At 35.0% G+C, this 13902-nt stretch overlaps 1 protein-coding gene across 10 annotated transcripts in view; it reads right to left on the bottom strand.

Moving 5' to 3' along the window:
* PCBP3 (poly(rC) binding protein 3) overlaps positions 1 to 13902 on the bottom strand; it is a 216165-nt gene that overhangs the window by 118311 nt on the left and 83952 nt on the right. The gene's annotated exons all lie outside the window — the stretch shown is intronic.

Raw genomic sequence — 13902 nt, 5'->3', positions numbered from 1 at the left:
ATGGTGGCTTTACCAATTCTGGAAAACTGTTAGCCATTATCTCTTCAAATATTACTGCTACCCCAGTCCTCCTTCTTCTCCTTCTGGAACACTAGGGAATTCCATTATGCCTTTTCAATCTCTCTCCAAGTCTCTTTATCCCCTCTTTCATTGTTTATATTGTTTTGTCTCTGTGCTGCATTGTTGATAATTACTGTAATTACAGAAAAAAAAAAACCTTAGAAGGATGGTGAATATGGAAAAGAAGGTAAGTGACAAGAAGTGTAGAGTAAGAAAGTTTGGCATAATATAATTGAGATTTTGAGGAAGAAAATGTGGTAAAAGTAGTATCTGACAAGATAAATCACATGAAATACTTCTGAAAGTTACTCCAGTAGAAGGATTCTGATATCAAACAGAAGCTTTGATCTACAAAAGAAATAGAGTATTACTGGGTTGGCCAAAAAGCCCATTATATTTTTTTCCATATGATGGCTCTAGTAATGCAACTTCATTTGAAACAATTTTGTTAAATTGTATTGTGACAGCTGTCATATCATTGTGCATTTTTAAAAAACTTATCAAAATTGGTGAATTTTTGTGAAGCCATTTTAATATTGAAGATGGAAGAAAATACACAACATTTTCAGCATATTATGCTTTATTATTTCAAGAAAGGTAAAGACACAACTGAAATGCAAAAAGCAATTTGTGCAGTATATGGAGAAGGTGCTGTGATTGATTGAATGTGTTAAAAGTGGTTTGCAAAGTTTCTTGGTGCTGCTGACATTCTAGCCAAATAACTTTTTGCTGTGGGGCTACCTAATGTATTGGAAGATGCCTGGCTTTTCTACTCACTAGAAGCCAATTGCAGGAGATAGCTGACATACTCAAATATCTAAATCATTAAGATATTGGTGAAAATGAAAAATGTGTCTTTTATTTTATGGGAAAAATATAATGGACTTTTTGATCAACCCAATATAACAACTAAAGAGATTGAACCCACAGTTTAAACTGTCCAACAAGGAAAACTCTATACTCATTGGCTTTAATGGGAAATTCTAATAAACAATTAAGAGAGACAAACACTAATTCCATACAAACTCCTCCTGAAACTAAAAAAGGAGCAAACACTTCTCCACTCACTTTATGAGGTCGAAATTACCTTAGTAACAAAACCACATAAAGCTATTTCAAGGAAAGAAAACTACAGACCCAAATCCCTCATGAATATACATACAAAAATCCCTAACAAAATCTCTTTTATATAATACATCATGACTAAGTAGGATTTAACCTGGTAATGTTAGTTCAACAGTGGGAAATCAACCAACATAATTTACCATTTTTATACTCTTAAAAATGAAAAACCATTATTTCAATAAATGTAGAAGAATTTGACAAAATTCAGTAAGATTTTATAATAAAAACTCTCAGTGAATTCCTTACCCTGATAAAAGGTATGTATGAAAAAGCTACAGCTATCATCATACTTAATGGTGAGAAACTGAATGCTTTCCCTCCAGGATCAGAAACTAGGGAAGGATGTCCATTGTACCTTCTCTAATTACCATCATACTGGAAAGCCTAAGTAAATGCAATAAAGGAAGTAAAAGAAATAGAGCATATGCACTAGAATCTATTTAAAAAGAAACAGTAAGACTGCAAGATACAAGATCAATATACAAAAATCAATTATATTGGTATATAATACCAAACAATTAAAAATGAAATTAAAAAATAATTACACTTATAATAAAATGGAAAATAAAATACCTAAGAATAAGTTTAACAAAAATGCAAAACCTGAACTGTGAAAACAAAATATCACTGAAAGAAATTATCAAAGACCTAACTAAATGTAAAGACATCCTGTGTTCCTGGACTGAACAACTTCATATTTTTAACAAGGCAATACTTCCCAAATTTATCTACAGATTCAAGACAATCATGTGAAAGTCTATCTGTTCTTTTAAAATATAAATGGTCAAGGTGATCCTAAAATGTATATGGAATTGCAAAAACAAACAAACAAACAAACAAACCAGAATAGCCAAAACAATCTTGAAAAAGAACCAAGTTGAAGGACTCACACTTGCCAATTTCAAAACCTACTACAAATCTACAGTATTCAAGATAATGTGCTATCAGCATAAGGAAGGATGGGTGGAGGATGGATAGATGGATGGATGGATAGATAGATAGATAGATAGATAGATAGATAGATACTGGATTAGAATTGAGAGTCCAGAAATAAACCTATACATCTATGATCAAAATTAATTTCTTTTTAAAAATCTTTATTTCATTTTTTTCCATTACCATTTAGCCCCCTAATACAACCTACACCCCAGCAATCACCACACTGTTGTCTATGTCCATGGGTCTTTCCTTTTTGCTCAATCCCTCCATCCCCTCACCTCCTGCCCGACTAGCTGTCATGCTGCTCTCCACTTATGTCTGTCCCCATTTTCCTTATTAGTTCGGTTTGTTCAATAGATTCCACATATGAGTGAAATCATATGGTATTTGTCTTTCTCTGACTGGCTAATTTCATTTAGCATAATGTTCTCCAGGTCCACCCATACAGTCACAAAGGATAATTTTTTCTTTTTTATAGCCAAGTAGCATTCCATTGTGTAAATGGCCCATAGTTGTTTTATATACTCACCTACTGAGGGACACTTGGGTTACTTCCTTATCTGGTGATTGTAAATAACACTGCAGTGAACATAGAGGTGCTTACATTCTTTCAAATTAGTGTTTTGGGTTCCTTCAGATATATTCCCAGAAGTGGGGTCACTTCTGAAGTGATATATATCATATATATATGACAAAATATTGCTACAAGAAATGTCACAGATTTTGCTGCCTATGTTTTCTTCTATGATTTTTATGGTTTGGGGTCTAACATTTAAGTCTTTGATCTGTTTTGAATTTATTCTTGTGTGTGGTCTAAGAAGGTGGTCTCCTTTCATTTTTCTGCACATATCTGTCCAATTTTCTCAACACCATTTATTAAATAAACTACCTTTAACCCACTATATATGCTTGCTTCCTCTGTCTAATATTAATTGACTATAAAGGTGTGGGTTTATTTCTGGGCTCTCTATTCTGTTCCATTGATCTATGTGCCTGTTTTTATGACAGTCCCGTGCTGTTGTGATTACTATGGTCTTATAGTATAGTTTGATATTAGGCAGGCAATGTGATTCCTCCAACTTCTTCTTTCTCAGGATCACTGTTGCTACACGGAGCCTTTTGTGGTTCCATATAAATTTTAGAAACATTTGTTCTAGTTTTGTGAAATACATCATTGGAATCTTGATAGGAATTGCACTGAATCTATAGATTTCTTTCAGTTGTATGGATATTTTAATGATGTTAATTCTTCCTATCCATGAACATGGTATGTGCTTCCTCTTATTTGTATTTTCTATTTCTTTCTTCAGTGTCTTACAATTTTCTGAGTACAGGTCTTTTACATCCTCGGTTAGGTTTATTCCTAGGTATTTTATTCTTTTTGTAACAACTGTAAATGAGACTGTTTTCTTAACTTCCCTTTCTGTTAGTTCATTATTGGCATATAAAAATGCAACTGATTTCTGGATATTAATTTGTATCCTGCTACTTTGCTGAATTCATTTATCAGTTTGGTAGTTTCTTGTTACAATCTTTGGACTTCTCTATGTACAGCATCATGTCAGCTGCAAATAATGAGTTTTACTTTTTCCTTCCCAATGTAGATGCCTTTTATTTCTTATTGTCTGATTGCTGTGGCTAGGACTTCTAGTACCATATTGAATAAGAGAGATGAAAGCACACATCCCTGTCTTGTTCCCAATCTTAATGGGAATGCTTGTAGTTTTTCTGCATTGAGTAGAATGCTGGCAGTATGTTTGTCATATGGCCTTTATTACGTTTAGGTATGTTTGCTCTATTCCCACTTTGCAGAGTGTTTATCATAAATGGGTACAAGCATTTTATCAAATGCTTTTTCTGCATCTATTGATATGATGACATGGTTTTTATCCTTCATTTTGTTTATGTGGTGAATCACATTTATTGATTGGTGAATGTTGTACCAACCTTGCAATCCCAGAATAAATCCCATTTGATCATGGTGTATGATCTTTTTGATGCACTACTGTATTCAGTTTGCTATTATTTTGTTGAGGGTTTGAGTGTCTATGTTCATCAGGGATATTGGCTTATAATTTTGTAGTGTCTTTATCTGTTGGAATTAAGATGTTGGTCTTGTAAAATGAGTTTGGGAGCCTTCCCTCCTCTTGAATTTTATGAAATAGTTTGAGAAGGAGAGATGTTAGTTCTTCTGGAAATGTTTGGTAAAATTCATCTGTGAAGCCATCCGGTCCAGGGCTTTTTTTTTTGGGGGGGGGGGGGCGGAGTTGATTACTGCTTCAATTTCACTGGTATAATCTATCTATTCATATTCTCTGATTCTTCCTGATTTTGTTTTAGAAAAATTGTATTGTATCTAGGAATTTATGCATTTCATCCAGGCTGTCCAGTTGTTGGCATTTAGTTGTTCACAATATATTCTTACAAATTTTTGTATTTCTTTTTTCTTACTTTATTTATTTATTTTAGAGAGAGGGAAAAGAAGGGAGAAAGAGAGAGAACATCAATGTGTGGTTGCTTCTCATGTGCCCCCAACCAGGAACCCAGCCTGCCACCTAGGTATGTGCCCTGCATGACTGGGAATCAAAACAATGATCCTTTGGTTCACAGGCCAGCACCCAATCCACTGAGCCACACCAGCCAGGGCCAATCCTTTGTATTTCTTTGGTGTTGGCTATTATTTGTCCTCTTTCATTTCTGATTTTATTTATTTGGGTCCTTTCTCTTTTTTTCTTGATAAGTCTAGTTAGAGGTTTGTCAATCTTGTTTATCTCTTCAAAGAAATAGCTCTTGGATACATTGATCTTCTGTATTTTTTTTTTTAGATTCTATTTCATTTCTTTCTGCTCTGATCTTTATTATTTCCTTCCTTCTACTCATGTGGGGCTTTGTTTGTTGTTCTTTTTCAAGTTCCTTTAAGTGTAAACTTAGATTGTTTATTTGACCTTTTTCTCATCTTTTGAGATAGGCCTGTAATGCTATGAATTTCTCTCTTAGGATTGCTTTCCCAGTGTCCCACAGATTTTGGATTGTTGTGTCTTCATTTTCATTTGTTTCAAGGTATCTATTGATTCCTTCCAAGATCTTGTTGTTGACCCATTCATTGTTTAATAACATTCTACTTAGCTTCTATGTCTTTGCATGTTTTTCAATTGTTCATGTGATTGATTTCTAGTTTCACAGCATTGTGGTCAGAGAAAATGCTTGATATGATTTCAGTCTTCTTAAATTTACTGAGACTTGGTTTGTGCCCTAAATGCAGTCTAATCTAAAAAATCATTCCATATGTACTTGAAAAGTATGTATATCCTGCTGCTTTGGGATGAAATGCTCTAAAAATACCAATTAAATCCATTTGATCCAGTGTGTCATTTAAGGTCACTGTCTGCTTATTGATTTTCTGTCTGGAAAATCTATCCATTAAAGTAAATGGGGTGTTAAAATCCCCAACTATGACTGTATTTCTATTGATCTCTCCGTTTATGTCCATCAAGATTTTCTTCACATATTTAAGTGCTGCTATGTTTGGTGCCTAAATGTTTACTAGGGTTATATCCTCTTGTTGGATTGTTCCTTTTATCAGTATGTAGTATCCTCCTTTGTCTCTTACTATAGCCTTGGTTAAAGTCTATTTTGTCAGATATAAATATTACTACGCCAACTTTTTTCCCTTTCCATTTGCATGAAATATCTTTTTCCATCCCTTTACTTTTAGTCTGTGTGTATCTTTCAATCTGAGATGGGTCCCTTCAAGGCAGCATATATATGGGTCTTACTTTCTTATCCATCAGCTACCCTATGTCTCCTGGTTGGGGCATTTAAGCCATTTACATTTAAGGTAATTATTGATATATACATAGTGCCATTTTATTCTTAGACTATTTTCCTCTTTCTCTTCTTAAAGCAAGCCCTTTAACACTCATTGCAGTACTGGTTTGGTGTTAACAAACTCCTTTAGCTTTTTCTTGTCTGGGAAGCTCCTTATTTCTCCTTCAACTTCAAATGATAGCCTTGCTGGGTAAAGTAGCCTTGGTTGTAGGTCCTTGCTTTTCATCACTTGAATATTTCACACCACTCCCTTCTGGCCTGAAATGTTTCCATTGAGAAATCAGATGATGGTCTAATTGGTGCTCCCTTGTATGTAACTACCTGCTTTTCTTTTGTGGTCTTTAGGATTCTCTCGTCTTTAAGCCTGGTCATTTAATTATGATGAGTCTCAATGTAAGCCCTCTTTGGGTCCAACTTGTTTAGGACTCTCTGAGCTACCTGGATTGGTGAGGACAGCTTTGTGTGGTTTCAGAGACTGTAGCCCCACAAGAGCAAGCTCTGAAAGGGGCTGGTAAGTCTCCCTGGAAAACCAGGTCATAATGCAGGTGGCAGGCATGACCCGATTCTAACACCAAGGGTCCTGTGGGAATCAGGCCTGAAATGTACATTTTTGTCCTCTGAAGCTGGCTCTGCTCAGCGGTAAGCCCTGTTAGTATAACCCAGATGCTTGAATTCAAGGCATAAGGAGTGAAACTCCCTACTTCATGACTTACGCCTTTATAGCCATCTGGCGCCTGCATGTCTTGCAGACCCCAACCTGAAAAGATTTCTGTGTTTCTTTAATTGTTATCTATAGTATTAGTTTTTTATGACTATAGCCTGTTGGACATCGATTGATAAGCTATGCATGTGTGTTGTATCCCCCTGCACTTCCCAGCCCTAACAAAAGCCATGTTGGAGAAGAGCCCAGGGCATTCCCCACTAGAGGGAATCGTCATCCGTTTCCCACCGGAGCAACAAAATTGCATCTGGGACCACTCTTTATATCCATCTGCGGCAGCCCTGGGGAACCTCTTGGGCTGAAGTTCCTTTCACTGGATTGTGTGTGTCTTTTTCCTTCACCAAATTAGGTAAGTTTTCAGTCATTATTTCTACAAATAGGTTCTTGATCTTTGCCACTCTCTTCCCCTTCTGGTATCCTGTGATGCAGATGTTGTTACACTTCATATTGTCCAAAATGTTTTTTAAGATCTCATTTTTTTTACTTTTTTTCTTTTTTCTGCTCTGCCTAGATGCTTTTTTTCTCCTTGTCTTCCAAATCACTGATTTGATTCTCTCCTTCATCTAACCTACTGTTTATTCCTTCTAGTGTATTATTTATTTCAGTTATTGCATTATTTATTTCTGACTGATCCTTTTTATGGCTTCTATGTCTTTTTTCATGCTGTTGAGTATCCTTATAATCATTACTCTAAACTCTCTGTCTGATAAATTGTTTGCCTCCATTACATCTAGTTCTTCTTCTGGAGAATTCTCTCATTCTTTCATTTGGGGTCTGGTTTCTTTGTCTTTCTGTTTTTACTGCTTCTTTGTTTTTTCTGCTTTAGTTGTTAAATTAAGGCAGAAAATTAATCAATGAAAAAGCCTCAAGCTATAATTAGTAGCCCAGCTTAAGCACCACAGAGTGGAGCAGAATAATTCCTATTGGCAGGGCTATTGCTTCCCCTCAGGCTGATGCCACTTGGGGAGGAGTGCTCTCCTTAAGAAAGATGGCTTCTGCAGTATGGGGAATGACTCAGAGCAGGGATCCTGGAGGTTGCTCCTTCAGTTCTCTCCCCACAACCACCAACTCCAGACTCCCCTCAAGTGTCTCTAGTTCATGCTGCCCTCCTTATGTCATAGCCCAGGGTAAGTGGCTGAAAATGAAATGTGTGTTGGCTGTTTAGGAGGCCCTCTGCATGTCATGCCATCTCTCCCTGGTAGACAGAAACCCTGCTGCTTTTCACAGCTGGATGTTATCTGGGTTCCTTTCTAGCTCTGGTGCTATAGGCTGGGAAGCCCAACTTAGGGTTTAGACCCCACACTTCTCAGGGGGAACCCCCTAGCCACTGAAATATACCTCTGGAATGTCAGTGGCTGCCTGTGCGAGTCCAGCCTCCCCTCTCATGCCTCCTCCACACTCCCTACCAGTCTGGCTGTGGTAAAGCAGTTTCTTCTCCCTGTCGTTGGTTATAAGGCTCCTTTCCAGCTAGTGTTCAGTTGGTTTTATTTCTCAACAATTTAGTTGTAATTCCAGATTGGTTCTGCGAGTACAACTTCCACTTACTCTTCCACCATTTTGGATCTCCAAAATGAGTTTTAATTAGGATACTAAGACCATTCAATGGGGAAAAATTAGTTCTTTCAACAAATGGTGGTGGGACAGCTTGATGTCCACAGGCAAGAGAATGAAATTGGACCCCTGATTCACACCATCTACAAAAATTAACTCAAAATGGATCAAAGACCTAAATGTAAGAGCTGAAACTATATATGTCTTAGCAGTCAACAAATGATAGGGCAAAAACTTCATAACCCTGGATTTGGCAAGCATCTTAAATCCAAGTAACCAGAGAAAAAAATAGATTGTGCGTCATAAAAATTAAAAACTTCTGTGTCAAAAAGCATGCTACTAAGAAAGTGAAAAGACAATCCAAATAATGGAAGAACGCGTGTATCAATTATATATCTAAGGATCTAGTATCCAGAATATATAAAGATTTCTTATAATTCAACAATAAAAAGACATCTTATTTTAAAAAGGGGCAAAGGATATGAATAGACATTTCTCTGAAGAAGATATACAAATGGCCAATAAGCATATGAGTAGACATTTATCCAAAAAAGATATACAAATAGCCATTAAGCACATGGAAAGTTGCTTAACATTATTAGTCATTAGAGGTATGCTGATCAATACCACAATGAGACACTACTTTCTACCTACCATTAGGTTAGCTATAACCAAAATAAGCAAACAAACCCAGAAAAGAGCAAGTGATACAAAGAAACTGGAACACCCAAACATTGCTGGTGGGAATGTAAAATGTTATAGTCACTTTGAAAAGTAGTTTGGCATTTCTTCAAAAAGTGAAACACAGAATTACCGTATGATCCCACAACTCCACTCCTAGGTATAAACTTAAGATAGATTAAAACATATTCACACAAAAAACTTACATATGAGTATTCATATAGCCAAAAAGTGGAAACAACCCAAATGTTCATCAATTGATGACTAGATAAAGGAAGTGTAGCATATCCATATAGTGGCATATTATTTAGCCACAAAAAAGGAATGAAGTACTAACAGATGGACCTTGAAAATATTATACTAAGAGAAAGGGGCCATTTATATGAAATTTCCAGAATAGGCAGAGAGACAGATTGTAGATCAGTGGTTGGTTGCCAGGGGCTAGAGGCTGGGGGCTGGGAGGAGTGAGGAGTGACTGCTAATGGGCATGGGGTTTCCTTTAAGGGTAACAAAAATGTTCTAGAAATATACAGTGGTGACAGTTTCATAGGCTACTGCAGGTACTAAAAAAAAAACCACTGAATTTTACACTTTATAATAGTGAATGTTATGATACATGGATTTTATCTCAAAAAATAAAATAAAGAGATGCCAATTATCCCCAAATTAATCTATACAGATCCAATACAATTTCCATCAAAATCCCAGCAGTCTCTTTTGCAGAACTGACAAGCTGATTCTATAATTTATATGGAAAAAGAATAGGACTCAATAGGAAAACAATTTTGAAACAGACAACTAACATTGAAGGACTCATCTTACTGATTTCAAGGCTAACACTAAAGTTACAGTAACCAAAATATTGAGGCATTGGTGAAAGGACAGGCAGATCAAGTAATTAAACAGAACACAGAGTCTACAAATAGATCCACCTGTATAAGGTCAATTGACAAAGGAGCAAAAGTAATCAATGGAGAAAATAATAGTCTTTTAACAAACAGTATTGAAAGAGATTATATCCACAGGGAACAAAACAAATTTTGCCAGTATTTTGTACCATATTTTTAAAAATTAGCCAAAGGTGGATCAAAGGGGAGAAAATGCATCAGAGACTAAAATATAAAACCTAAACTATACAATTTCTAGAACTAAACATAGAAAATAATTTTTGTGACCTTAGAGAAAGTGTAGAATTCTTGGCTAGGACACAGAGCACAACCCATAAAAGAAAAAAATTGACAAATTTTACTTTATCAAGAGTAAATATTTCTGATTTTTTGAAAGACTCTGTTAAGGAAACAAACCACATTCTGGGATAAAATATTTGAAAAACATATATCTGATAAATGACTAGTTTCTAGAGTATATAACAAACCCTCACAACAATAAGAAAACAAACAGTACAAAATTTAATGCGTAAATTTTAATGTGTACAATATCAGAACAGACACTACACCAAAGACGACATACAGATGGCAAAAAAACAGAAAAAATGTTCAGTATCGTTAGTCATCAGTAAAATCAATGCAAATGGAAACTATGAAGTGCCACTGCACTTCCACTAGAAAGAACACAATTTTAAATTGACATCAAGTGCTAACCATTCCAAAAGCAATGGGGACTTTTCACCCATCACTCCTTGGCATACAGATGGTGAATCACTTTGGAAAACCACTTTGTAGTTTCAAAGTTAAACACACACTTATGGGATCTAGAAAAGCTCAATCCTAGGTATTTATGAAAAATGAGGAAAGCTTATAGCATATTTATTCATAATCCTCTAAAACTGCAAATCTCCAAATTTTCACTAATTGGTGAGTGAATAAACAAATGTGATTCATTCATTATCACTCACAACAATAAAGACACATCTCAAAGTATGACAGGGAAGTGAAAAACCAGACTCAGAGCTACATTCTATGACTGCACTTCCATGGCATTGTAAGGAATAGCAAGCATCCAGTTACAATAAACAGACCCATGTTTGTCAGGGGGAAAGAGAGGAGAGGGGACAGGAGGGAATTTGGGGTAGTGAAAATATTCTATACCATGATTGTGTTGATAGCTAATATCTGCATGTTTTGTCAAAAATGATCTCACCTATAAGTGGAACCCAATCAACAAAACAAACAAGCAAGTAAAATATAACCCAAGACACTGAAATAAAGAACAAACAGACAGTAACCAGAGGGGAGGAGGGTGGGGGTAATGGGGGAAAAATGGAGCAGGTTCATCAAGGAACATGTGTAAAGGACTTATGGACAAAGCCAAAGGGGGTAGGATTGAGGGTGGAAGGTGGGGATGCCTAGGGTTGAGAGGAATGGTGGGGGGAAAATGGAGACAACTATACTTGAACAACAATTTTAAAAAACCCTAAAAAGAGTGAATTTTATACTGCATAAATTTTACCTCAGTAAATGATGTGAAAAATTAATCCCAAGAGGATAAGCATAAAGAAATCTATGTCTAGATAATATGGTGGTAAAACTGGAAACCACCAAAGACAAAGAGTATCTTAAAAGTAACCAGAGTTTTAAAAATTCCTTTAAATAAGCACAATTTAGATAGAAAGATGGCGTTTCCACAGCAATGGAATACGCAGACAAAAGGGAATAATTAAAGATAAAGTAGTGTAGAATTTCTAGTATCATTTGGGATGTGGCTAAAAAGACTTATTAACTTTAGACCAGTGATTCAACCTTTTTCATCTCATGGCACACAAAAGCTAATTACTAAAATTCTGTGGCACACCAAAAATACATTTTTGTCAATCTGACCAAAAAAAGTAGGTATAATTTTGATTTACAAAAAATAATAATAATAGTAACTACCCTTTTTGATCCAAAGTGACTTTTTTAAAAAAATCAGATGCTTATACTTATATATAATCATTTCTGGTACCAAGAACTAACCAACCAGACACAGCCTTATTACACAACATAACCAATAAGAAACAACTCCATTATATGATATATCTATATCATGCAAAACAGGGTATTCACACTGGCATTTTTTAATTTGACAATCTAAGGGAAAAGAAGTCAGTGCCCTTTACTAAATAGTCAGGTATTCCATGTTTTAAAATTTTTGTACACCAGTTGAAAAATCACTGCTTTAGACATTGATAAATCAAGTATACACATAAGACAAACAATGAACATAAGAGAAACCACATTTATACAGTGAAGGAGAAAAGTGAATGAGGAAAAAAATCATTTGTCAATCAAAAAATGAGAAAAGAAAAACTAAACACAAGAAAGTTGAGCTAAACAGAAAGACAAAAATAAGATTGTAGGAAGGAGTCCAAATCTAGTAAATAAAAGTAAACTAACAGCTCCAGTCTTTAAAAGACAAAAATTGTAAGAGAGGATACAACAAAATGTTATCAGACACCATTTTAAAAGATGTACTACAACATACAGATACAGAGAGACTGAAAGAAAGAGGAGAAAAATGTATACTGGGAAAATACATCAGAAAATTTTACTTTATGGCCAAAAAAAAAAAAAAAAGCATTACTAGAGATAGGCCACATTACATAAAGATAAAAAGGTTCAATTTATTAGCAACATACAATGATTCCAGCCTTGCATGCACCCCAAACAAAGTCCAAATATCAGAAAAGGAACAGAAAATAGATAAATCCCCAATCCCACGATCAGATTTGGACACAACTATCACTGGGATCAACACATCAGCTACAGAAAAATATCTCTAAGGATAGAAATGGTTTAAATAGGATTACCAGGTGTCATCTACTGAACACAAAGAGCTTATGCTCCATATCAGCAGGCATACTCTGCTTTGAAACCAGAACATATACTGTGCACAACCACACACAAACCACCCTCCACACACATGAGACCATGCAGACAGACCACTTCACCCATAATGCAGTAAGCCAAAAAAATAAGATATTTAATATACTGTATATATAAATATAAGTGTATATTGTAATGTAGTTTGTATTTTTTAAACTTGATGTATTTGGAACTGAAACTTCCAAATAACTCTTAAATCAAAAAAGAAATCATAGTGGAGACAGACAACATTTATGAGTGAAGGATAATAAAACACTAGGTATCTAAAACTGTGCACTGCAATGAACTGTACATTACAAGAAAAGATTAAACTTTAAATGCTTATTTATATGAAAAGAAAGCTGAATATGAATGCACAAACATCCAATATAAATTTTAAAAGAAGAACAGCAAAGTAAACCCTGAAAAGCAAGAAAGTAAGGAAATAAGAACAGAAATTAATGAAATAGAAAAATTAATATTCCATTAAAAATCAACATATTGAACATTTTACTTAAAAATAAATTAAAAATTAAACTACACAAGAACTAGGATAAAATGAGCAATTTTCTCTTTAATCTGAGTGTAGAAAAAGGATATATAACTGTGAATAAAAAAACAGATTCAGTAAAAGACATATAAATTCAACTTTATAAAAAATAAAAATATTTGGCATGGCAAAAATGCCATGAGAAAATATTTATGAAAATTAATAAAGGAAAAAATTACAACATATATCATAGAGAAAAGAAATAATATTCCTAATGTACAAGAAACTCCAATTTTTTTGAAAGGCAAAAAATGACCAGAAATCCTATTTAAAAAAGCAGAAGACATAAAACATGATAGAAACATGTCTTTAAACTTGTGAAAAGGTGTTCCATTTCACTCATAGGAAGAGAGAAATGCAAATTAAAACTACACTCAGCTACCACAGCTCTCCTGTCACTTTGGCAAAAACTGACAAGCTTAAGAATACACTTAGCAAGGCAGACTGTGGTGGGAAAGACATGCTGATACACTGGTGGTAGAAACAGCCAATGGGGCAACCCCTAAGGAGGTAAATGTGGAAATATCTAGCAAAATGACACATGTACTTTCCACTGAACCCAGCTGTCGCACTTCTAGGAGCCAACCCAGAAGACATGATAAAAAATACCAGTAACATGGCTATTCGTCAGAGTCTGTAATAACATA

This window comes from Phyllostomus discolor, chromosome 2 (assembly GCF_004126475.2).
Source record: "Phyllostomus discolor isolate MPI-MPIP mPhyDis1 chromosome 2, mPhyDis1.pri.v3, whole genome shotgun sequence".
In the NCBI taxonomy this organism is placed as follows: domain Eukaryota; kingdom Metazoa; phylum Chordata; class Mammalia; order Chiroptera; family Phyllostomidae; genus Phyllostomus; species Phyllostomus discolor.
This window is presented reverse-complemented; position numbering and strand designations above follow the sequence as displayed.